This window comes from Lissotriton vulgaris, chromosome 7 (assembly GCF_964263255.1).
Source record: "Lissotriton vulgaris chromosome 7, aLisVul1.2, whole genome shotgun sequence".
Taxonomy (NCBI): domain Eukaryota; kingdom Metazoa; phylum Chordata; class Amphibia; order Caudata; family Salamandridae; genus Lissotriton; species Lissotriton vulgaris.
In genome coordinates, this window is record NC_141695.1 from 977,432,212 (window position 1) to 977,457,789 (window position 25,578).

Consider the following 25,578-nt stretch of genomic DNA (forward strand, 5'->3'; position numbering starts at 1 on the left):
TTGGCTTATGAGGTGATGTCAGTAGTGGACTGATGTGTGAATAGGTCGGAACCAGCACAAGGCGCCAAGATCCGAATGGCAAGTCCTGGATGTTGAGTGCCTCAGTTGAGATTTCTGAGCAGTGCTTGTAGGACTGTCTGAAGCTTATTTGCACCTGCTGCAGCTTCACTAGGTCCGGCGGAACTTTTTGCCTTTTCCTTTCTGCTTCTTTTCCTACAATGCGTTTCATCTGAAGACACGACCAGGTCCCTGAATGTGTGCAGGGGGACGCTATTGATTGAATGAACGCGCCGAGATCTGGATGGCACCGAGGTGGTGTCCAGCAAATTGCCGCACTGGTGTGGCCATCCTACAATGCTGCGCCGAAAGTCGGCGTGGGGTGCCCCGTTGGTTTATGAGGTGATGTCAGTAGTGGACCGATGTGTGAATAGGTCGGAACCAGCACAAGGCGCCCTGCACTGTTGAGCCTTTTTCAATGCCTGTTTTTTGTTGTTTTCCCTCCATCAAAAACAAAACAAAAATACAAGGCGCCAAGATCCGAATGGCAAGTCCTGGATGTTGAGTGCCTCAGTTGAGAGTTCTGAGCAGTGCTTGTAAGACTGTCTGAAGCTTATTTGCACCTGCTGCAGCTTCACTAGGTCCGGCGGAACTTTTTTCCTTTTCCTTTCTGCTTCTTTTCCTACAATGCGTTTCATCTGAAGACACGACCAGGTCCCTGAATGTGTGCAGGGGGACGCTATTGATTGAATGAAAATGGCGGCTTGACACAAAGCTGACTCAAGCGTTACTGTTGGTGCTATACAGACAAAAATTGGTTTTCAGTTTGTACATTCTTCTGGTTTTTTTTTTCCATCCAAGTCTGATTGAGAGTTTGTAGAAAAATGGCTTCAGATTTTCCACATACTACTCTTCAACATTCTTCCTAAATGTAACAATGTGAAACTCACTAGGAGAACGGCTGTTTCTGTTTCCTTTCAAAATGCTGCCACCAATATTTTCTGAATGGAAGACACCATCTTGTAGCATAAAGGGCCGAAAGGGGTTCTGGTCTGGCCGATGGTTGGTGGAGACATTTTGACTATATCTTGGACCTGCCCGGCCTCGCCCAAAATGGCGCCGGTATAAATGGGACTCGTAACTCTTTGCCCGCAAATGTATATCTAGAAAATGTTATTGTAAGTGGCCCTGTCGTATTTTAATTACAAAATGTACGTCCACCGATTCCGCAACTGTTAGACACCTTTGTTCTTGTCACCTAATGGCCCGCTCGTTACGTTCTTCTACAGTGTAAATGTCTCCTCATCATATACGATTTCAGTTTGCTCCGTGGCTGGCCCACGTGGTTATAGGCCCGTATTTGTATACTGACATTTTCACAATAAAGGTTTTTAAAACAAAACACGGTAGTAGTATTTTCATTTGTAAAGTTTTTACTTTTAGTGACTGTTTTCGAATCAGTAAAAGGCAAGTGAAATAAAGCAGTCCAATTACATGACGGATAAAAGGTATAATATGTAGGAACGCAGTAAAGATAAATGGTCAAGGGCAGTTGTGTTTTTCATGTCTGCAACATAAAGTGATCGATAAGAATCTGATAATCAGGCGTATCGGCGACTAAGACAGCAGGCCGAATCTCTTTTACTCAACGGCTCCGTCATGGAAGGAAGAAACGCCCTTTTTCTCGAAAAAGGAATATATTTTACTTGCAAGACAGTTGTAAATTTTCCGGGAAAGTACATTAGCCTGGAATATTATAACATATGTTTGAAAAAAAAATATTGTTCGAAAATAATAAAAAGCGTAATTTTTAGGTCATATGACCAAGCTTTTCATCATTAAATTAACAAAAGTAAAATGAACCAATGAAAAGTTTTATTAACAAGTCACATGACCTGTTATGCTTACGTTACGCGCTGCGCGCCGCGCCTCGGATCACTTCCGGGTGCGCTAACGCGGCGTGTCATAAAACGCATTACGCGACAACGTAGGTCAAGAATATAGTCTAAATGTCTCCACCAACCAGCGTTCAGAACACAACCCCTTTCAGCAGTCCAAAAAGTTCTGTTAAATGACAACAGAGGGGACAGGCAACAAGAACCATCAGTCAAAGAGGGGAGGGCAAGTTCTTCTCTTCCGGGTCATGTTGGGGCGCTACCGGAACTGATCGAATTGGTAGTCTACAGTGTTTCTGGATGTTTCAGACTAAAGCTGGCGTCAGCATGAGACCACTACCATCTCGTAGCTCCGTCGTGGCCATTCCACGAGCAATCATGGCAGCCGCTCCCCACCAGAAGCCTGCGGGAGTCGGAGGCCCCCAAGACTTTTGTAGAATCTTCACGGCTGAGGGGACGCTTTTCGAGAATGGGACCCAAGCCCTAGCAGACAAGCGTCCGAGTTCCAAGGTGTCCCAGGGCCATTTTAGTGGACCAGGCCCAAAACCGAAGAGCCGGCCGCCATTTTGAGAGTCCTGTGGCAGCCGCCTATCGCTGCACCGCAAGAGCGGGCGCATCTCAACTACATGGTGAGCGAGACGCTGTAGTCGCAAGAGCGGGCGGTAAACAGCTGAATGGCGGAAGAGGCACAGTGTAGCAAAAGCGGGCGGAATGGCAACTAAAACGATAAAGGGGCGCCCCACTACAGCTTGTCTTCAGGTCAAACGGATTGTGGGACAAGGTCCAGAATTGAAGAGTCATCAAAAGGCAAAAAGTTCCGCCGGACCCCGGGAGCCGGCCGCCTATGTCGGGGGCGATCTCAGGCTACACCAGTGCTATAAGACTTGGGGAGGGTGTCGGAGCCAAGCGTCTTCTCCGAGTCCATGGCCATCACACCGCCCCTCAGGGGCCTCCGTCAAGCTGTTTAGGAAGGTAACATATCACATTGTTTTCTAATGCAGTCAGGTCCACAAACGACACTCACTTACTTTGAGAATAGTGAAGCTGCAGTAGGTGGAAATAAGCTTCAGACAGTGTTACAAGCACTGCTCAGAACTCTTAACTATGGCACCCAACATCCAGAACTTATGCTATTTGAGAATGGTAGTGACATCGAAGCATCTCAGGGACCAAAACCATTAACGTACTTTCACGTATGAAAATCTTACTTGGGGAGGGGGCAGGAGCGAAGCGCCCCCTCCCAGTCAGCGCCACCACACCGTATGTTGAAAATCTGAAGCCATCGTTCTACAAAGTCAACCAAACTTGGATTGAAAAATCTAGAAAAATGTACAAACTGAAAACCAGTTTTGGTCTGCATAGCATCAGTAACAACGCTTGAGTCAGCTTTGTGTCAAGCCGCCATTTTGATTCAACAAAGCACAGGCATTGAAAAAGGCTGAAATTCAGAACTCTAAACTATGGCACCCAACATCCAGGAGCTTGCTATCCGGATCTTGGAGCCTTGTGCTGTTTTCGATCTATTCACACATCGGTCCACTACTGACATCATCTTATAAACCAACGTTATGTAAATAGTTTTTTAATAAAATGTTTTACCCTGTTTCTTTGCTGGTGTGTTGTCTATATTTTTAATATTTGCATAGGGTTTGTCGTTATTTTGTGCGGGATGGGTGATGGAGCCGAGCTGTCTTGCAGCCCTCATGGTGTGGAGCTCAGTTCATCTCACTATTTTCGTATTTCTCAAGAAGGGTTGTTCCTAATATTTCTATTTTAGCGAGGTCAAAAAGAGATCCAATTAGTGGCCTACTGATTTTGCTCGATTACTTTTATTTTTTTACACGATTTTTCACTATCTGCAAAGACTAAACAGAGTATTGCGACTTTGTGCTTGTTTGTAAATAGAGAATGATCCAAAGAGAACCAATTCTAAAACAGTAAATGCTTGGACAACAATCAATCAAATGGAGAGACAAGGAGGCACGACGGATTACAACGGGGGTAAAGGCCTGCGTTAACTACCCTTCAGTATCTGCAAAGAGAGAGTACTACTAAGGCAAAAGAGGGGAGGGGGGGGGGGGGTGCAGCGTTCAAAGCACATCAGCGTGCATAAATACGAAAATGTTTTTATCTATCACGTACTTGACATTTTAAAGCTTTTCATATTTGCTATTAAAAAACCAATGAAATTCACAGAAAAAACCATAGGTTATAGTGGATATATAGTTAGGAATTTGCATTTACAAAACCTTGAAAATTCAATGAAAAAACCATAGGTTATAGGCCATATATAGTTAGGAATTAGCATTTACAAAACCTTATTTTACTCGCATAAAACCATTGAAATTCCATATATAGTTAGAAGCGCTAACTATATATCGCTCACCCGCAATCCACTGCTGATGATGTCACATATTACATCATTCATGACATGGTCAGTGACATCACTGATGACATCACTGATGACATCTCAAATGACATCTCACCTTCTTTGTTAGTGTTTCAAATGGGCATCTGGAAAGAACTGTGCGTTACATCATCTAAATTCTGCACACAATTCCTTTAGGGAAAAAACAAACTACTGTAGAGTATATACTGGCGAAACAAAAATGAATTTGTCTGATCTTTTTATTGAACATTTGAGGGATGTTGGGAATAAAACACCCTATTACCTGTGGCAAAACACTCGAATACAGATGGATGTGACACTAATGATATTGCACTTGGGTAGCAGGTAGCTCTGCTTTAGAGTCTGAATGCTGCAAGGGAACAGGCGAGAATATTACTCTGGTCTGAAACTATAAATGTTAACACTTTCATGCATCACAGCTGTGTCTTGAAAAATTAGAAAAACTATAGAAACCTGAAAAGTAGGAATAGGATTATTCTATCTATCTATCTATCTATCTATCTATCTATCTATCTATCTATCTATCTATCTATCTATCTATCTATCTATCTATCTATCTATCTATCTGTCTTCCGTCCGTCAGTCAGTCTATCTATCTATCTATCTATCTATCTATCTATCTATCTATCTATCTATCTACCTATCTGTCGTCCGTCCGTCCGTCCGTCCGTCCGTCCGTCCGTCCGTCCGTCCGTCCGTCCATCCATCCATCCATCCATCCATCTATCTATCTATCTATCTATCTATCTATCTATCTATCTATCTATCTATCTATCTATCTATCTATCTATCTATCTATCTATCTATCTATCTATCTATCTATCTATCTATCTATCTATCTATCTATCTATCTATATATCCGTACAACACGGGGGAGCAACCATTGAATTGTAATTACTGAACAATTCAGTAGGCCAGTGATGATAAAGAGTATCCCACACGGTCTGTTTTAATGCACTTACAAACTTGTTTAGAGTCACATGCATTTTCATTTTCTTTGTTGCTTGTGTTTTTCTCTATAGGTAGGACCAGTAAATCAGCTACACAAGCAGTAGGATTACTGGTTTCTTATTTCACTTTTGTTTTGTGTCACCTATCACTTACTTTTTCGCAGTAGCACATTCTCAAGGTCCTGACGAAATCCGTGACACCTTGTTGGGTCTTTGAGGCTGAAACATGTAGACCTATTTTTTGTCTGACACGTGCAGTTATTAATTCATGCTACATGTGCACTGTTTTTAATTCTGGCACCAGGAACGAGTCAATAAAACTTTTCCTGTCACTCTTGGTAGCTAGTTTTAAAATCACTACGACCGCATTTTGCATTTCTATTGCGCTGCTCTCTTCACCCAACCAGTTCTCTCTCTTCTCATCTGAGGTATTTAGTATATCTGAAACAGAGAAGAAATAAAAGATCCCTGAGCTCCTCCCTCTCAGAGAGGGAGTTGTAGCCCTTGGCATGGCTAGGTTTTCCCACCAAGAGGAGAATCCCAGATGATGAAGGTGGGTGATGGGATTTCGTCCTAAGGGAGGGATTCCCCCACAAGCACTTGGGGACAATCTCTAGTGTTTCGTTCTTGTTTAATTTGGTATTATAGACCAGAGGATTTCTTCTTTTTGTTATTTATTGTTTGGGGAGCTAATCCTTGCTGGTCTATAAACTTCCCTAGGACCCCCTCTCCTCTTTTGTATTTATTGAGATGTGGTAGCAAACCATGCCCCCTTTCCTTACCACTCTGCACACAGGCCTTCTGGTGCACTAGTAGTTAGGGGATCCTTGGGGGCCAACTAGCCCTCCTGTTACCTCCGGTAGGACCCACACAGTTGGATTGCTGCGAGGTACGCAGAGGCCACGCCCAATTTCCCCACCACTCTGAAAAAACATGCCTCCTGGTGCACTGCTGCTTGGGAGAAGAAGTCCAGTTTATTCCTGAGGCCCACAGGATCCAATGGGACCTCATCCCCTCACCAGCAGTGTGCCGGGAGGCGCATTTGCAGAGTATTGGAGAAAAGTGACATGGCATCTGACCACCTCTCACCAATCCCACTGTTTGGGGCTTCCTGGAGGTAGGAGGAGGTCTTGTTGGCCTCTAAGAACCCTCAGCAGCCAAGGGGACTTCATTCCCCAACCAGTAGTGCACCAGGAGGTGCATTTGCAGAGTGGTGGAGAAAGAGGGCGGTGCCTCGAGCAAGTTGTCAGGCTTTTTTTGGGGGCTTTCAAAGGGAAGGGGTCTGCATAGCCATTCTTCCCAGGCTGATATTGGCTGCCAGGGACCCCATCCCCGGGGCCAGGCTATATATATATATTCCACGTTATAGTTAGTTGGACTCACTATAACTTGCGTGTGTAATGCACTGCTGATGACGTCACATATTACATCACTCATGACATGGTCAGTGACATCACTCATGACATCACTGATGACACCATCCTGTGAATGTGTGTCTTTCTGAAAAATAAATATGTTTTATATATGTATATGTAAAGGTCGATGGAAGAATAAATGTTTAAATAAGTGTCTAAACGGATGTTTTTAAAAAAAAAAATTGATTGGGTAACTGGCTTATTAAGTGTATCTTAGTGAATACATATATTAGTGAGTAATGTTTAAATATTTAAATATATGTATCAGTGTTTCACTTTGTGTATAATTGGCTGCTTGGGTTGGTGAGTAGCTACATGTGTGTGTATATGGGTATTAGATGTTTTTTAAGTATCAGTATGAGTGTCTGTATGGTTTGGTGGGGGTATTACTTAGCACATAGATGCATCAATGACTGACTCACTGTTTGTATGTGTTTTGAAGACAGCATATGTGCAGGACTGTATGGGTGGATGAGTGTGTATATGTGTGTGTTAGTGAGGGAATGACTGTCTCACTAGTGTCTTTATCAGTAACGACATATGTTTTAATCTAGTATATGTGAGTATTGATGTATATAAGTGAGTATGTGTGAGAGTGAGAGATTGTAAGAGTTCCTGTTTAAATAAGTATGTGTTTCTATAAGTGATTGTTTTAGAGAGTAAGTATGTGTAAGTTTCCTTAGAAGTAAAGTGGTATTGGGTGTATAGCTGTATATGCAAATAAATGGATGTTCAATAGTTTATTTGCATGTGTGAGTATGTGTGTGAGTAACTTTTGGATGACTGTCGGTGTGTAAAGGATGTATAGGTGTTTCACTACATATGATGAGTGAATATATGTATGAGTGACTATATAGAACTGTTGGTGAATGAGTGGATGTGTATATAGATGGTGGTATTACTGAATTGGTTGTTGTAACTGGTATGGGTATCTCTATTTTTTTGAAAATTTTAGTTTCTATTTTTGAATATGTGTTTCTAGGGTTACATTACACTGAAAGGAGCTCTGTCACTCTGTCACAATGATGGTGTCATCAGTGATGTCATGAGTGATGTCACTGACCATGTCATGAGTGATGTAATATGTGACGTCATCAGCAGTGCATTACACGTGCAAGTTATAGTGAGTCCAACTAACTATAACGTGGAATTTCAATGGTTTTATGTCAGTAAAATTTCCAGCTAACTATAACCGGTGTGAAACCTATGTTTTTTCCAGTGAATTTAATAGGTTTTTTAAATGCTAATTCCTAACTATAACTGGTGTGAAACCTATGGTTTTTTCAGTGAATTTCATAGGTTTTTTAAATGCTTATTCCTAACTATAACTGGTGTGAAACCTATGTTTTTTTCAGTGAATTTCAATGGTTTTTTAAATGTTAATCCCTAACTATAAGTCCCAGTTTATAAGTAAGACTGTTAGCGCTCTAGTTGTTCTTTAGAACACTCTGTGCCATTCTGTCATTGGGCTATATTTGGGCTACATCTGGCTGATATTTGGGCTACATTTTTTTTTTGGTCTCTGGTGGCCATCGTTGGGCTACATTGGGCTACATTGGGCTACATTGGGCTACATTTGGGCTACATTTGGGCTCTAACATATATATAGCCCAATGTAGCCCAATATATATTTTTTCAAAGTAAATTTTTGTAAAAACCACTTGAGCATATATCTTGAGACATAGCAAAGTCACATCGGGCTACCAGTCCCTACAATTTTGCCAAATTTTTTTTTATATTGTTTTTTTAAATTAATTATTTTGCCTTGGAGTGCTCCAGGTGCGCGCCCCGGTGAGCGCCCCAGAAAGCGCTGTTTTATGAAGCCCCCCGGGGCGCGCACCGGGGAGCGTCCCGTAAGCACCAATATCGCAAACGAAAACATGATCGTGACATATCGCGTAGCCGCGACCGTGTGATACGCATGGCGTAAACGCACCCAGAGGCACTCGAGCAAATACGATCGCGCAACGTAGGCATCCGACGCGCTTACGGGACGCGCCCCGGGGCGCGCCCTGGGGCACGTAGCGTAAGTGCGTCGGGTCATGTGACCTGAAAATGACACTTTTCATTGGTTCATAACAGTTTTGGTTTCATAATGATGAAGCCCCTGGTCATGTGACCTAAAAATAACACTTTTCATTGGTTCAATACAGTTTTTTTTCAAAAGGATGAAAGACCCCACCTTTTTTCCTTATTCTGACTTTGTCCTTTGACTTAGGAAGACCTGTTTGTACCTCTCTGTACCTTTTTGATCAATATAATGGCTTCAGTAGTAGCAGCAGCTGGTGCATCTGCACCACAACCACCACCACAACCACCAAGAGGACCACCTCAAGATATCATTGGTGGTCAACAAGAAGAGGAAGAGGAGGAGGAGGAGAGTTCAAGATGGCTTCAAGAACAAAATACCCCATACCAGCCAAGACCACACATTATTTGGGAGTTTTTTTCTATCCCACAGGGGAAGAAAAAAGTAAATGCAGCAAAGGTGACTTGCAGAATCTGTGGCGTGGAACTTTCCAGGGGAAACCCGAACAATAAATATTCATTTGGAAACAACACGATGATAAGCCACATGCAGCGCAAGCATCCAATAAATTATTCTGCTGCAGAGATCAGGGAACTGGCCAGTAACCCTCCCCAATCCACAAGCACCACCTCAAAAAGGAAGCAACCCACTCCGTCTGCACCAGAGGAAAGTGAGACGATGCCGTGCATTCAGCCACGATTTGCAGATTTCAGAATTATCTGTAAATATTGTGGGAAGGCCATCTCCTACGGAGAACAAAGCGTAAAGCTCATCGTCCTTGCTGGGGACAACCATAAATGCCCCAATAAACCCTAATTATTTAGTTTCTTTTTTTTTTGCTCCAGTTGAGCCATTTTCAATTCCCTGTTTTTTCGTTTCTCCCCATGAAAAATCCCAAAAAATATAAAACTGTTCAGAAAACCCCAAAAAAGTACTAAATGTTCCAAAAAACAATAAAAAAATATAAAACAACAAAAAGAAGAAAAAAACAGTTCTTTTTAGAACTACCTCCAATTTATAAAAAAAGGCTAAATTTTTTTTAAAACTCTATTATTCATTTTTCCCCATGGGACGCTCCCCGGTCCGCTCCCCGGTGCGCGTACCGGGCGCTCCCCCCACGCAAATCAAAAAAAATATTTTTTTTGCCCCGCTGGGCCCTTTTATGGCCCCCACATCCAACCTAGGGGGTCAGGGGGGGTCTATCCCTGCCCCCTTATGGTCATTTCCCCCTTTGATTTTTCCACCTCTTATGTCTCAATTTTACCGAGACACAAGATGGCGGCTGCTCCGGACTGTTTCGAATGTTTACAGACACCCGAGAGCCAATCAGATTTCCATGCGCAAATCGCGTAGTGCGCCCGGAGCGCTCCCCGGAGCGCGTACCGGGGCGCTGCCATAGATATATATATTTTTTTGAACCTAAATTACTCAAAATCCACTGGAGCACATATCTTGAGACATAGCAAAGGCACATCGGGCTACCAGTCCCTACAATTTTGCCAAGTTTGGTGGAAATCCATTCAGCCGCTCGGGCTAAAAGTGAGTTTGACCGCCCGATGGAAATTAACATGGGGAAAACACGTTTTGGGACCCCCGTTTTATCTTGGCCCCCGCTTGATGAATCCCCTCGAAACTTTCAAGGAAGGACCGGAGCTCCGCGAGGCAAATTTGAGGAAGTTATCAGGCAGATTCATCAACCGGCGCCAAAGTTATTCCAAATAGAATTTTGAGATTTAAAATTTAAAAAAATCCTAACTATAACTACCTACTGGCGACCGCCAGTAGGTAATATATATATGTGTAAATATATATATATATAGCTATATATAAGTAAATTCGAAAATATCCGCCACCAGCATCTGTCATCAACAAACAGCCAGCAACCGATGTGCCAGAAATCAGTGAATCCGAAGTGAGTTCGGGAGCTGAGTCAGACCCAGATGCGGGTGGAAGCACAAGTTGTTTGGGAAAGATACCAACACCAGTTGATGAGTTTGGTTTTTTACATATAGAACAGCTGCTGAGCCTGCGACCAGGACCCCCAAGACAAGAACAAGTCCAGAACAAAAACCAATAACAAAAAGCAGAAGAAGGAAATACAGACGATGGAGGAGAGATAGCACAAAGAACCAAACCAATATACAGGAGGAACAGACGGAGATGACACATGCAACAGAGACATCAAACACAGTAATAAAACTAACCAATATTGTGCTAACACATGAGGAAGAAAATATACTTGCCCTAGTGCTTACTTTTTGCAGGGAGACAAACTTTGATTACACCCAGACCAGAATAGACCTATACCAGTTCACGCGCAAACTGAAATTACACAAACATTTCTTCAATTTAAAAGCCAGGAACACTGGGGGAATGGAGGAGCAAGCAACTATGGGAGCTTCAAATTCTCTGAGTGTATCAGACATGAATTTTCTTAAGGATATGACGGAATTGGAAAGAGGAAATGAAGCAGGCGAATTGACTACCAGCCAAACAGCGGTGGAATCATATCTCAACATTTGTGCCACATTTGAGAACACCATTCCGGCCCAAATCAGTCTTCACTCCATTAATGCCAAAGGACAATATTGGCATATTTGTGGATAAAGTAATCCAAGATTTGAAAACACTAGCTCTAACAAGCAGCAATGAGTTTAACAAAAATGAACACAAACAAAGGATCAAGTACTCCGAGGTCATAGAGAAAATAAAACAACGCCCAGACATTGTGGTGCGATGCTCGGATAAAGGGGGCAACGTGGTACTCTGGCCACTAGAAATGTACACTAAAGAGGCCATGTCACAACTACAAGACAAGGATTGCTACATATGTGTCAGCACAACCAACATCATCAACATAAAAGAAAGATACTACACTTGTCTATACAAATGGAGGGGGAAAGGCCTGATTACAAAACAAGAATTTGGCTTCTTGAAAAACGACTATCCTGTAACACCACAACTTTACCTAATCCCAAAAGTCCACAATAATGTTGAATGTCCCCCAGGCAGGCCGGTTATATCATATTTACAACAAGGGGTGGTGAGGGACAGAGTCTCTGAATTAAGCAGAAAGCTCTCACCCAGTCAAGAGATCAGGGCTAGATCCAACACCGTTTTTTAGCTCACTGCACCATCCCAGTTTCAGAACCTGGCTGCATGCAAATTAGTCTGTTCCTGTCCCAGTGCATGATGGGAACAGGGCAAACCAAACTACAAAAGCCAATTCTTACACTGGGAAGGAAACAAGCTCCCGGGGACCGGTTTCTGGCATTACAGCCGTCTTCGGCCCGGTTTGCTTGAATCCTGATGGTGCAATGAGCAAGGGTCTCACATCTGAGAATACCCTTCCACGCTTAGGGTGGACAAAAATATTTACAACAAGGGGTGGTGAGGGACAGAGTCTCTGAATTAAGCAGAAAGCTCTCACCCAGTCAAGAGATCAGGGCTAGATCCAACACCGTTTTTTAGCTCACTGCACCATCCCAGTTTCAGAACCTGGCTGCATGCAAATTAGTCTGTTCCTGTCCCAGTGCATGATGGGAACAGGGCAAACCAAACTACAAAAGCCATTGGCAGTCTGTTTGAGAACACGAGTAAATACATTTATTACTTTCTCCAGCCATTGGTACAGACATTGCCCGCATATATCAAAACCACTGAGGATTTTCTGTCATTAATTTTTGATTGTAACTGGAATGTTGATTATGTTTTTGTAACTCTTGATGTACAGAGCTTGTATACGAGTATAAGTCATAGAGACGAGCTTCATGCTCTCAAACACTTCCTGGGCACAAGGGACATCAGGTTTTACCAACAAACCCACATGCTTCTCCAAATGGCCAAATGGTGTTTGGAGAACAACACCTTCATAATCAACAAGCTGCTGTACAGACAAACACAGGGCAGAGCCATGGGTACTTGCTTCTCCCCAGCTATTCTAATTTGCTTATGGGCTGGTGGGAGGAGCAAGTACTCATGACCACATACCAGACTGAAATGAGCAGCAACATGGTCTTATACCAGCGCTACAGAGATGACATCTTAATATTGTGGCGGGGCTCCGAACAAAGTGCCCTTGACTTCACCAGCAAACTTAACGACAACTGATTATTTTTTAAATTCACCTGCACAACCAGTACCGAATCAATTGTGTTTCTTGACCTTGAACTATACCATGACAATACAGAAATACATACAAGAAAATTCAGTAAAAAAACAGCAGGGAATGCCATTCTACACGCCCAAAGCTTTCACCCAGCCAGCCTCATTGAAAGCATCCCGTATGCAGAATGTTTGAGAATGAGAAGAAACTGCAGCACTGAACTAGATCTGCAAGCGTCTACAAAAAGTCTAGGCAGAGATTAATAGAAAGAGGTTACAAGCCAAGACACTAGAAAAGGCAAAACAGAAGAGCATGCCCAAAACTAGGGAGGAGTTCCTCCGAAGTTGCACATCCACCAAGAAAAACAAAGAGGCAGGGACCAATGATACACCGAGAATAATCACAGTGTACAACAAATACCACTCTAATCTCTGCAGGATATTGTACAGGCACTGGCCACTGGTCCGGTGCGATCCCACCATTGGTTCTAATTGTGACAAACTGCCTCAGCTCACCTCAGCTCGCCTTTAGACGAGCAAAATCTATGCAACAGGAATTAATGACCAATACACCCTCGCCAGATAGGGGTACAATTGGTTCAAAACACAAAAAGTTTTTTTTAGCTGCACCAAGTGCAAAGCCTGCAGACATGGGATAAATACAAAACCAGTGGTCATCCCCCTAAGACAAAGTCCGCTAGAACTCAGGGAACACTACACATGAAAGACAGACCATGCAGTATATGTGTTGTGGTGCACATGTTATAAACTGTAAGTGGGCAGCACCATCCATCCCGCACACATCAGGATATTACAACACCTTAGGGCCATCGCAAACGATGATCCAACATATCCTGTGGCCCGCCACATTAACACACAACAAAATGGCAAAGCAGATGAACTCACCTAATTTGTCAATGACAATGTAAAGAAAAACATCAGAGGGGGAAAAGACAGCTAGCACTGAGACACCTGGAATCCAGATACCTAATCCTGCTCGAAAGTAAAGTACCACACGGTTTGAATGCTGACGAGGCCTTGAATGTACACCTCTGAACACCACTGAGATAATTACACCAGCCTCCTTGCAACCCAAACCTAATCCTAATAACATCTGATCCACTATCTCACATATTGTATAGACTTAATTTATTTTGTACTCGTTTAGGCACACATGTATATAACACAAACTTGTCCACATATTTCTCTGTGGCACAACAATTTTTACACCCACATTGTTTCTAAAGTCACCCTTCCTTTCTCTTTCGCATTCCACGCATGTTCCCGTGAACTCATGTAAACAGTGCCACTGTTGTTTACGGCTCAGGCTACTCCTACAAAACACTGTCAGTTAGTCCCACTTGGGCACAACTAGCGTACTGCTACATTGTAAACCCCGAAATCCAGTGCTTACACCAAACACGCATCAGCTTTATACTGTCTTCAGCACAACGGAATGATAAAACACACAGTTAGCAAGGGTTCACAATGCACTCAGATTAGCAGCCTGAAATGCCAGATCTGCAACACTGCACTCCAGCTTGAGGGCTTTAAACATTGTCAAGTAGTAGTAAACGCCAGACCTGATTCACAGCATACTTGATTTAGGTCCATGGAAACTAACAAATTGGCACAGGATGCGCACGCAACACAAATGTTTAGTGACCACTAGATGGGAGTGTTTCATCACTTTCAACTCGTAAGGTTTTCATTAACAGGGGCATTCCGATGTTTTATTAACAAACACATTGTTAATATGCAAACACACAGAACCCAGAGGTTTGAGGCTATATACAATTGCACCTATCCGTAAGTACCAATATTTGTCTATAGTTCTTGGTGCAGCGGACCAGAGATTCAGAACCCCTAAATATCCTAAGACTAACAAGTCTTAATCAAAACATAATATCCTTTGATCCAGCACTCTTTAAAAAGTAATGGCGATTTATATCACACAAAAAATTCTTTTTTTCAGTTATTAATATAACTAGATCACAGCAAATGATGAATCTTCAGTGGAGTAGTCGTAACTTCTTTATTAATTACAAAATTCTTTCTTCAATAAAAACAGACCGTAGCCGTAGCCAACGCGTTTCGTCCGACAAGGACTTCTTCAGGGCTACAAATGATACATATATATACATTATCTACACACTGAACATACAAGTTTAAAAGTCTATATACAACAGTTTTACGAATCATTCTTCTTTGAACACTTATACAATATTTACACACTTTTTACATCGCACTGGCATATCTCATCAATTTTATACACATTCTATAAATCCACTGAAGCATTTTACTTAGATCTGTTCACACTCCTACTGTTTTAACAGTAGAGGCGTGTTTTGTCTAAGGATGATTCTTAGTCCTTCTAATTCATTCTATTGTCTTAGTAAGGTCCGGTGTTTTTTTTTTGGACAAGTTGTTTAATTAGAAGTTACATGGTATTGAGAGTCTAAGAAGGTCAGCATTCCTTACCTAAGAAAGAAAAGTTATGTCGGTCTCTATAGATCAAATGGATCGTGTCTTTATTTATATCACTGTCGATCCAGATAAGAATCTCTGTTTAGAAGAAAAAGATATATAATTTTAATTTCTTGAACTTAACTTGATCTTAGAACAAGACTTTGTCATAATGAGGGTTTACATTCCTTACCAAAAATGGAAAAAACTCCTTCATTCCTTAAATATCGGAAAATGCACTTCTTCATTTGTAATTTGGAAGGAAGCATTCACTTTTCCAGTATGGGCAATATGGTGCTGTATAGGTCAATTTATATCAAGAAAAAAGGGGGGTTGTGCAAATTTCTTGAATATCTAACCTAAACGCCATTTGTAAATCAGCATAGTTTAAATTTGAATATTCAAGATTTGGGGAAAAATGTCCATACCTTTTAGTTATTCACAATCTCTTTCACAGTATCCATGAAATGTAGTCTCTTATTATGGTCTTCTAATGAACTCAATTTTTTGTATCCCCAACATGCTGAAAACAACAAGGTATACATATATGTATAAATATCATGAACCTCTACCCTTGTCTTCATACAAAAAATGTCCTATGGGTTTAGGGCAGGATTCATGTTTAATCTATTTGGCAACATATATCCTCTCTATGATAATTCCATTCCTGCGTTAAAGGGAACAATATTTACGAGGCAGCATTAAGCCAAAAAAGTGGCTTAGAGCTGCCTCGGACATTTGCACCACAGAACGTCACAAAAAGGGACGTTATGGCAGCACAAGGGGCCTCATAATGAGGCCTGAAGACTCTTCTAAGAGCCTCTCTTTAGGCAAATACTAGTTAATTTTATTTTTAAATCTCTTTTTTAAATATTTGTTTTTAATTTGCAAATCAGTTGTGATTTCAAAAAGCAAAAGCACACATTGAAAACACAACTGCAGTTTTAGGATTCATAAAACCAAGTTTGAATCTGTGCATTTGGCAATGGCTCTGTGAGTGGTTGTGTGAATGTCTAATTGGGTGTATGAGTGTGTGCATTAGTGTCTGAGTGTGCCAGTGAGAAGTGTGCAAGATTCTGAGGGGTCTGTGAGTGGGTACGTAAGTCTATGAGGGAATCTGTGAGTGGGTGTGTGAGTATCTGAGTGGGTCTATCAGTGGGTGTGAGAGTATCCAAGTGGGTTTGTGGGTGGGTGCATAAGTGTCTGAAAGAGTGTGTGAGTGGGTGTATACATTTCTGGAGGTTCTCTAGGGTTCTTGAGTCATTTAAGGTTTCAGGATGAAAGAGCAGCAGCGATTGTCCAGTCCTCTGGGCAGCAGGTAGTGTTTGGTGCAATTTTCTTCTGCTGCAGGGCGTCAGTTCATGAGCACTGGGTCTTCTTTATCCTGACCGTCTCTTGTCCAACAAAACTAATGTTCAGGCTTCTAGGTGGCACCTAAATATAAACTTTTGGGGCGTTACAAGGGAAGACATGTAATAGCCAATGGGTTACTTACCTTTAGGATGTCTACACCCTCTAGTGCAGATGGCCTTCAAACTGTGGGGCTTCCCCCAATGGGGGGGGCATGAATTGGTTCCCGGGGGGGGCGCGAATACTGCTGCAGATGCATGTAAATGAAGATGGCCTGGATGTGCAGCGATCTTTAATTGCCGCATTTCCAGGCTGTCTTAATTTACTCCGGAGTACAGTGAGGGCAGGGGTGAGTAAATGTGCTGGCAGGGTCAAGGAGGTTGCCTAAAGAAATCTGGGGAGCGCGAGGCACAGTGCACGCAGCGCGTGTCACTTATTAAATCATCCCGATGGCTCTGAGGTGCAGAGATTTTATCACGGGCGTGTGCAGCAGGGCCGGTTCTGGGATTCTCGGGGCCCTGGGCAGAAAGGGAATTTGTTAGGCCCCTCTAATTTACTTAGACATGACACATTTAGGGCTGCCTGCATCTCAATAGATGCCCCTGCTTCTGAAGATGCAGTCCATCCCTCTTCTGAAGTGCTTCTTAACAGCTCATAAAGGGCTGAAGGTGTGAGGGATGCTTATCTGCGCAGACTGCCCGGGAGCTAAACAGAGGGACAATAGCCATCACACTGTGCCTCTACATGGGTGGGGGTGGAGACCTAATTGCCAGACAAAAATGAGTTTTTTTCTGCAACTGGTACTGCCACCCACCCTTCACCCCCTCAGGTTCGCTTCCCTACACCAAAGCAAGGAGGCCAGGGGAGGGGCTCCCTAAGGTGGCGGCGGCGCACTTGCAAGGTCGCATCATTAATGCCATAACCTGGCTGTGTCTCATTGGTGCAAGGCCCCAAGTTGGAGGGCTGTCTACGGGGCCCTGGGTAGTGGCTTACACTGCTGATGCCTAGCGCCGCACCTGGTGTGCAGTGATTCAGTCAAAGGCCTCTGCCCTGTTAACACCATAATGCATACCATTGTATGTATTGTATTTTCAGTTGAGGACCATATAGCAGTGACCGTCTTGCAAGCTGTTGGGACAGAATGTTGAGCTATGTCAGTCAAGCTATGAATACAGAAATGTGATAGACAGAAACCCCCTCAATACAGGGTTCAGGTACCACTCAAACAGCAAAACAGCTCAAATGGGGATTATCACTGGTGTCATTTGTATACAGAGAGGAGCCACATGCAAGCGGGCACTGCTGCCTGGGAGTTTCTATCAGGTGTTCGCATTTCATACACACGAGAACCAATGTAAGTAAGTGTTTTGTGTTTTCACAGTAAAGGTCTGTCATTTGAAAAAGTTAAAGCTATTGGCGTCCTAAATTGTCATGTTTGTTATTTACTTTATGGGTCTGCAGTGGAGTGATTGTTTAAGGAACAAAGTGCACGTGATTCTATATTACTAGAATTAGTTGGGGCGTTAAGGAGTTGCGGGGTGGAGAGCTATGAAGACAGGAAGAGGAAGAAAGTGGACAGAGGTTTAGGTGGAAAAAGATGAGGCATGAGATAGAATAGTAAGATGAACTGAACATGCTATGGATGGAAAATGCAAATAGAAAATTGCAAGAGGATATGTAAATAAAAAATGGTGGACGGTCGGTAGGTATGTCAGATGTACACTCGGAGAGAAACAGGGAAATAAATGAGCGAATGTGGGTAAAATGCAGATAGATTTCCATGCAGCATACTCCTGTGCATGTGTGTTTATCAAATGGAACAACTACAAGAAGTCATCTTTAGCAGTCTACTGGCCTTAATGTAAGTTTCAATGTCCCCATGTTGTTAGTTTGCTTGTTAAAGTTGCAGATGTCAAAAGATGTTGTTTTCTTTTCCTTGTGGTTCTGTTTCAGTGGGGACACTTTGTAAGTTTTTTATTATGTTCAGTGAATTGAGTGTTTCATGTGTCTGTTATTGTGCACTAAGAAAATTGATAAATGTTCTCAAAAACACATATGGTGGACATATTAGTGACTCATTGTGGACAGCATTAATTGCATGTGGCGGCTAATTAGGTCTTTGAGTATGTTAAATTTTTTTCTGAATGGTACCTAGGAGTGCAATTAGTTTGTTAGAGTACCAGTACCTACTGAGGCACAAGTATTGTAAATATGGTTTATTTAGCTCTGTGATTGATTGTTTGTGGGGGGGGTGCCTGCCCCTGAACATAGCCATGTCCCTCCCGCTCCCCCAATCAATACATAATGTTTTGGAGGGGGCCCAACCTCAAAATATTTTGCATAAGGGGGGCTCAGAGCAAAAAAGTTTGAAGACCTCTGCTCTAGTGACCACTTCCTGTGGGAGGCGACACTAGCCCTTATTGGAGGTTTCTCCATGATTCCAAGATGGTGGAATTTCAGAATTGGGGTTTGCATCACCTGCCCCACCCTAGGTGTGGTTTAGTCTAAGTGTAGACCCTCTTTCTCATCTAACTCATTTTCCCACCTTTCCTCCCACCAAAAGTGGAGCAGGAAAGAGGGCTTGGCTTCCCCACTATCTGGAGGTTCCTGGGTTGAATTTAAAAGGCTATATTGCAGTTGCAGCTTCCCGCCCAGGAAGGACATCCTGTCCTGGAGGAAATGTGAAGCACCTTTGCCCAGAGCAGGCTTTGTCTTTGTCCTCTGAGAGAGCTGGCTCTTACCCCATGAGGTCAGAAGCATGTCTGGTATTGGTAAGGCTGGCAAAAACAAGTCAGGACCCACACCAGTGCTTGGGAGGTGTTCAGTGGACATCCTAAAAGGGTCTCTAATGTGGATTTGTTAATACATCCATCACTGGCAACAGTGAGGTTTGTTTAAGACAAGATGTATCAAACATCTCAGAAATCAGTGAAGCCATCATGAAGCTAGGAAACTTGTGTTGACAAGTATTCAGCCATGTACACTTTATGGCTTCCCAGTGCACTTGCAACATCCCAGAAAGGACTATAAATTGTAGGGGCATATCTGCTCATGCTGATATGCCCGCACCTAGAAAATAGTGCATCCTGCCTTAAGTGCTAAATGCTTGCAGTATGGTTGACTTACTTATATCCCATGCAGCATATGGAAGACATGGCAACACAGGGCTGTGTGTGCCATGTCAACTCCAGATTTTCCTGCACAAAGACACACAACCTGCAATGGCAAAGTGCATAGCCTTTGTGAAGGGTCCCTGTGTTGGTACAATCAGTGCAGCATCCCCAAAGGACCCTCCTCAGTACTCATGCCCTGGGTACCAGGGATACCATGTTTAAAGACTTTCAGGGGCCACTGAAGTTGTGCTAATTGTAGTACAATTTCAGAGGAAAAGATCAGTCACTGGTGTCCTAGTTAGCAGAGGCCCAGTGCATTTACAGTTCGAAATTACATCAGACAAAAAGTGGGGATAAACCATGTCAAAAGAGGCACTCTCCTACAGTCTGTGAGCGGGTTTGTGTGTGAGTGGATCTATCAGTGGGCGTGACAGTTTCTGAATTGGTTTCTGAGTGGGTGCATGAGTGTGTGAGTGAGTGAATGAGTGAGTGAGTGTCTGTGTGGGTCTGTGAATGGGTACATACATGTCTGAGTTGGTCCGTGACTAGATGTCTGAGTGGCTGAGTGGGTCTTGCAGTGGTTATGATTCTGTCTGAGTGGGTTTGAGATTGGGTGCATGAGTGTCTGAGTGAGTATGTGAGTGGGTACCTACCTGTCCGAATGGGTCAATAAGTGGGTGTCTGAGTGCCTGCGTGGGTCTGTAAATGAGTGTATGAGTGCCTGAGTGGGTCTGTGAATGGATGCATAAGTGTCAGAGTGGGTCTGTGAGTGGGTGTAAAAGTGTCTGAATGGGTCTGTGAGTGGATGTGTGTATCTGTGTTGGTAAATGAGTGGGTGTGTGAGTGTCTGTGCAGATCTGTGAGTAGATCTGTGAGTGGGTGCATAAGTGCCTGAGTGGGTCTGTAAGTGGATGTGTGTGTGTCTGAGTGGGTCTATCAGTGAGCGTGAGAATGTTTGAGTAGGCCTGTGAGCGGGTGCATAAGTGTTTGAATGGGTCTGTGATTGGATGTAGGAGTGTCTAGGTGGGTCTGTCAGTGGGTGTGAGAGTTTATGAGTGGGTCAATGAAAGGATGCATAAGTGTTTAATTGGGTCTGTGAATGGTTGTAAGAGTGTCTGAATGAGTCTGCAAGTGGGTGTCTGAGTGTGTTGGTCTGTGAGTGGGCATTTGAGTGTTTTTCTGTGGGTCTGTGAGTGGATGCATAAGTGTCTGAGTGGGTCTGTGACCCAGTGCATATGTGTCTGCGTGGGTCTGTGAGTGGATGTGTGTGTTTGAGCGGGTCTGTCAGAGTGTCTGATTGGGTTTCTGAGTGGGTGCATGAGAATCTGAGTGAGTATAAATATTTATTTATTTTCTGCAATATTCGCATATCTGCTGCAAAGTTACATGGGGGACATCGCTGAGCATTGCAATGGATTTGCGAATCCTCGCAAGTGGTAAAAACATTTCTAGGTATTTTCATACCCATCAGGAGTCCCTCACAGACCCTTATATTACACCTTGGAGTTTAGGGTATCTCTACCCTCACCCTTCCACTACATTTCATGCTTATTTTTGCTGCCATTTCCTGATGTCTAAAATGGGAGCTGCAACTTTCTACTAGGTTGCGGCCAGCTAATCATAGTAGTTCTAATGGTGCATGTAATTGCAAAGCGCCGCTAAGGATTCATGAAATGTCCTTGCCTCTAGATATACAAATTTGTTTTACTTTTATTATCTCAAAAACTACTGAACAGGTTTATACCAAATCACAAAAAGCACATTTTCTAGACCAAGATCTAGCTTTCTGCCAAATTTGATGTAATTCTGTCCAGTGGTTCGGGTTGTTGTTGTGTCTAAAATCCTCATGAGTAATTGCATGGGGAAAACAATAAAACATGTTTTGGGACCCCCCCCCCTTTTTCTCAGCCCCCACTTTATGAATTACCGGAAGCTTCCTGTGCAGAGACTGATGTGAATGACAAACTTGTTTTGGAAATTTCATGAAGATTCATCAAATGGCACTAAAGTTATTGGCAAAACAAAAACCTTTTTCCTATGGAAAGTAGGTCCTAACTATAACTACCTGGTGGTGACTGCCAGTAGTTAATATATGTACATACTTATAACTTAGGCAGATCATGATGAACCAATATACAGGAAGCAGGAAGCTCCGTCACTGTTGTGAAGGAGTGGCCCATCTGCCGAGAAGTAAATCAGGCTCCTACTCTAATGTAGTCCTTGTGAAACTCTAATAACGCCTGCATAATCAGAGGCATTTTCTAATTTAGAGTTACTCTTTTGATGTAAAATTTCTGAAAAGTACATGATTATGCCGATTTTGTATTCATGATTAGTCTGGCATGAAAATCCCACCACAGGAGCATATGAAGAATGAATTTAGTGAGTGCAAGCAACTTTTGACTGCTGTTGTTCTTGTTCGGTTGCATTCCTCTCTTTGTTTAAGCACAAAATGCACCCTCTGGTCCTTTTTAGGAGGAAGAAAATAGTGTTAAGTCCTGGGTTACACCCTCGCATAATCCAGTGTAATCTTGGGTACTTTTGTAGTAATTTAACATCATTACGGTATAGCAAAATATGCAGGTTACATGCACCCCTACTGTAATAGTCCAAAAATGTTTAAGATATAAGGGTAATCGCATAAGGAATGAACAGGATAATGAACAAATGGACGAGTAAAACTCTTTTGGAGTCTCCCAGCTAAATCCTCCACAGGATACAAGCAGATGCAAGTTCCCTAAAAGCTAATTGAACTCTCATAGTTGCTACTGATAAAACTTTAGGGAGGGCTTTATCAAGGAAAATAAACATGGGCCACAATCCACATCCTGCAAAAGACCCATGCCAGCCAAGTCCATCTCCTTGGAAGCTTTCAACTAGAGAAAGCTTTCTAAGTGAATAAAACAGGGATCTTAAGCACCAGATGAACAGGGCATCCTATGGTGCACTCCTGCAGTAACTGTAGTACCGCCTGACATACAGGCAGACAAAGGTGAAGGTTTACCACTGCCTAAAAGAGCACTAGAGTGAATGCAGCATTTCTTCGCAATTCATACAAAGCACCTGTCTACACGGCGTAGCAGGAAGAAGCAGGTGCTGATTTTACCAATGTGGGGATTTATGGATAAAATGTGAGGGTCATAAGTCAAGAAAAAGTTTTAAAAGACAGAAACCGCTGCAGTCTAGCTATGACTTGTTGGAGTTTTTCTAAATATAGTAAAATAGCATGAGAACTGCCTGTCATTTGGGTGGAAATAACCTCAAATTGTTAGGACTGTGACAAGAAAGAAGGTACTGGGAGGCACTGCCATGTGATGTGTAGCTAAATACCCACTGAGTATCAGAACGTGAAAAGGACAGATTAGTTAACATAAACTATCAGGGGCAGTTTAAAACACAGACACCCTTGCACCATGGTACAATGCTGCCAGCGTTGGTGCAAGGCATCCAAAATGGTGCCAGCGCAGTGGGAAAGGGCAAGAATGCGCTGTATATAATAATTACAACGCATGCCTGCCCTTTCCTTTTGATGCTGGGCAGCGCTGCAAAGTGACTTACTGCGCTGCCCTGAGTCTTAGATTCAGGCGGCGCTCAAATAGTGCTGCATTATGGTGTGCTGTATCCGGGCCTGTAAATGGTTAAGTACATGGACGCAGCGCTTTCCGTTGGTGTGCGCCACGCAAGTACTCATACAAACCTAGGGCCTCATTTATGAAAAGTGACGCATCGCTGCGTGAAAACAGCGATGCGTCACTTTTCACTGCGCACTCCTTGCGACACCAATGATGCGTCATATTTAATGTATGACGCATCATGTCGCAAGGACTTACAGATACGTCAGTATTTCTGACGTATCTGTAAGCGCAAAAGTGACGCATTGCTGGAGTGTGTCACAAAAATGACGCAACTCCAGCAATGCGTCCTTTCACATGGGGAAAGCCCCATGTGAAAGGGCTTGCGTCAGTCTTACACCTGCTGTGAGGCAGGCGCAAGATTTTGACACAACAGCATCCTAAAAGTGACGCAGTGAAATCTCATAGATTTCACTGCGTCACTATAACGAGGCATTTTGCGGGGGAACGCCCCCTCTGCATACATTATACCTGACGCAGGTATAATGTGTCGCAGGGGTTTAAAAAGTGACGCATCTACCTAGATGCGTCACTTTTTAAATATGGCGCAACAAGGCACATTTTTTACGCCGCTGGTGCGTCACAAAAAGTGACTCACCGGCGGCGCAAAACTGACGCAAGGCCTCATAAATAAGGGCCCAAGCAAATAACGCCCTAAATGTCAAAGACAGCACTGAAAGCAAACACTACAAATGAGTGGATTCTTCAATTCTTCACAAACGGATAGCTTTGTAATGGTTGCTGGATATGCAATCTGTTCGATATGAAACATGTATTCAAAAGTAGGGTCTGGCGTTCTTACAAATACTGAGGCGTTGGTGTGCAGGCCCCCCTACACTGTCCAGTTCTTAAAAAGCCAGCAAATATCTGTACCCTGAGCTTGATGCTTCAGCACATTAAAGGCGCAGCTCGCCTCTGCCCATAGCTTGGAAGTACAGGTTATGAGAGCGAAGGCATCTGCCAGTGTAAGGGGAGACTGGAAAACATGCACCTCTGCAAGCTGTCAGCGTTAAAAGACTTCGGGGAGGGCACCTTGGAAGCAGACTTTGAAAGAGAGCTAGCTGGTGATTGCCTGTCTGCAAAAGCGGCCAAACGAATCAGTTTGGACACTGAAGCCCGAGGAGTCTACCGTAGAAAGAAAGCAAAAGTGAGACAGAATCTGTCGGAAAATGGCAGGCAGCAGAAGGTGCAAAGTGAGCCCAATAAAGCTTTAGGAGACAGGTGATTAGAGAGTGTAGCCCTGGGGTGAAAGTCAGAAGAATACTACAACAGTCAATGCGTAAAAAAGCTGTTCCGGAAGTGGCAAGACAACAAAAGCTACACCTTCTGAAGTAGGTGGACAGAAGTGTCTTGAATGACGAACAAAACTGTTTTATCTCATTTTGTTTCTTTTGGTACTACTTCAAAGCCCTTTGTTTGATATGCCATCAAGCAAAAACTAAATAAATGAAATAAAAAACAAGGAAAAAAGTTTTCATTGAACGAATTGCACTCCTAATAAAAATATTGCACACCACATGCAAGTTCTGAACATGCTTGTTAGAAAAAATATTATTCATCTGAAACAAGTAACTGCTACTTTAATATTTTAAATTGGCTTCTGCTAAATGCAACAGTCAATCCACTATCAGCAGTTCTCATAATTCCGCGAGATGACAAATCAACAATCTCCATTTTTTATTGCTGAGAAGAAGTGACAGCATACACCAGTGCAACCATTAAAAGGAAAGTCTCTGTCAGCGTCTGCAACTTTAAGTACTCAACCTCCTCATTCAGCTCATTCACTCATGCCATTTACCTCAATCACACTACCGACCTTCACACTTCACTCCCCTACTCATAAAATTCAATTTCACATCATCAACTTATCAATTACAGGTTCCAATTTCCCCATTTATTGAGGAGCCCACATTGTATTTCTCAGAATATGTCATGTTAATAACTGGAGTTTAGAGTTGTCACTAGTATCTTGGTTTCAGTGGTTCTGCAGACAAATTCTGCGAGTTGAGTCTATTAACATTATGCATTGCTGTACCTGGGAGCATTAAAGGCGGGGGCCAGATGTATCAAGCATGTTTGCATTTGCAAATTGGCTCAGTTCTCAGTGTCAGGCCATTTGCGACCATAAAAAGGCAATTTGGTATGTAAGAAATCCAGATTGCGATTCAGTGACAAGTTACCAAATCACAATTTGTGTTAGTTAGTTAGTAAGAGGAT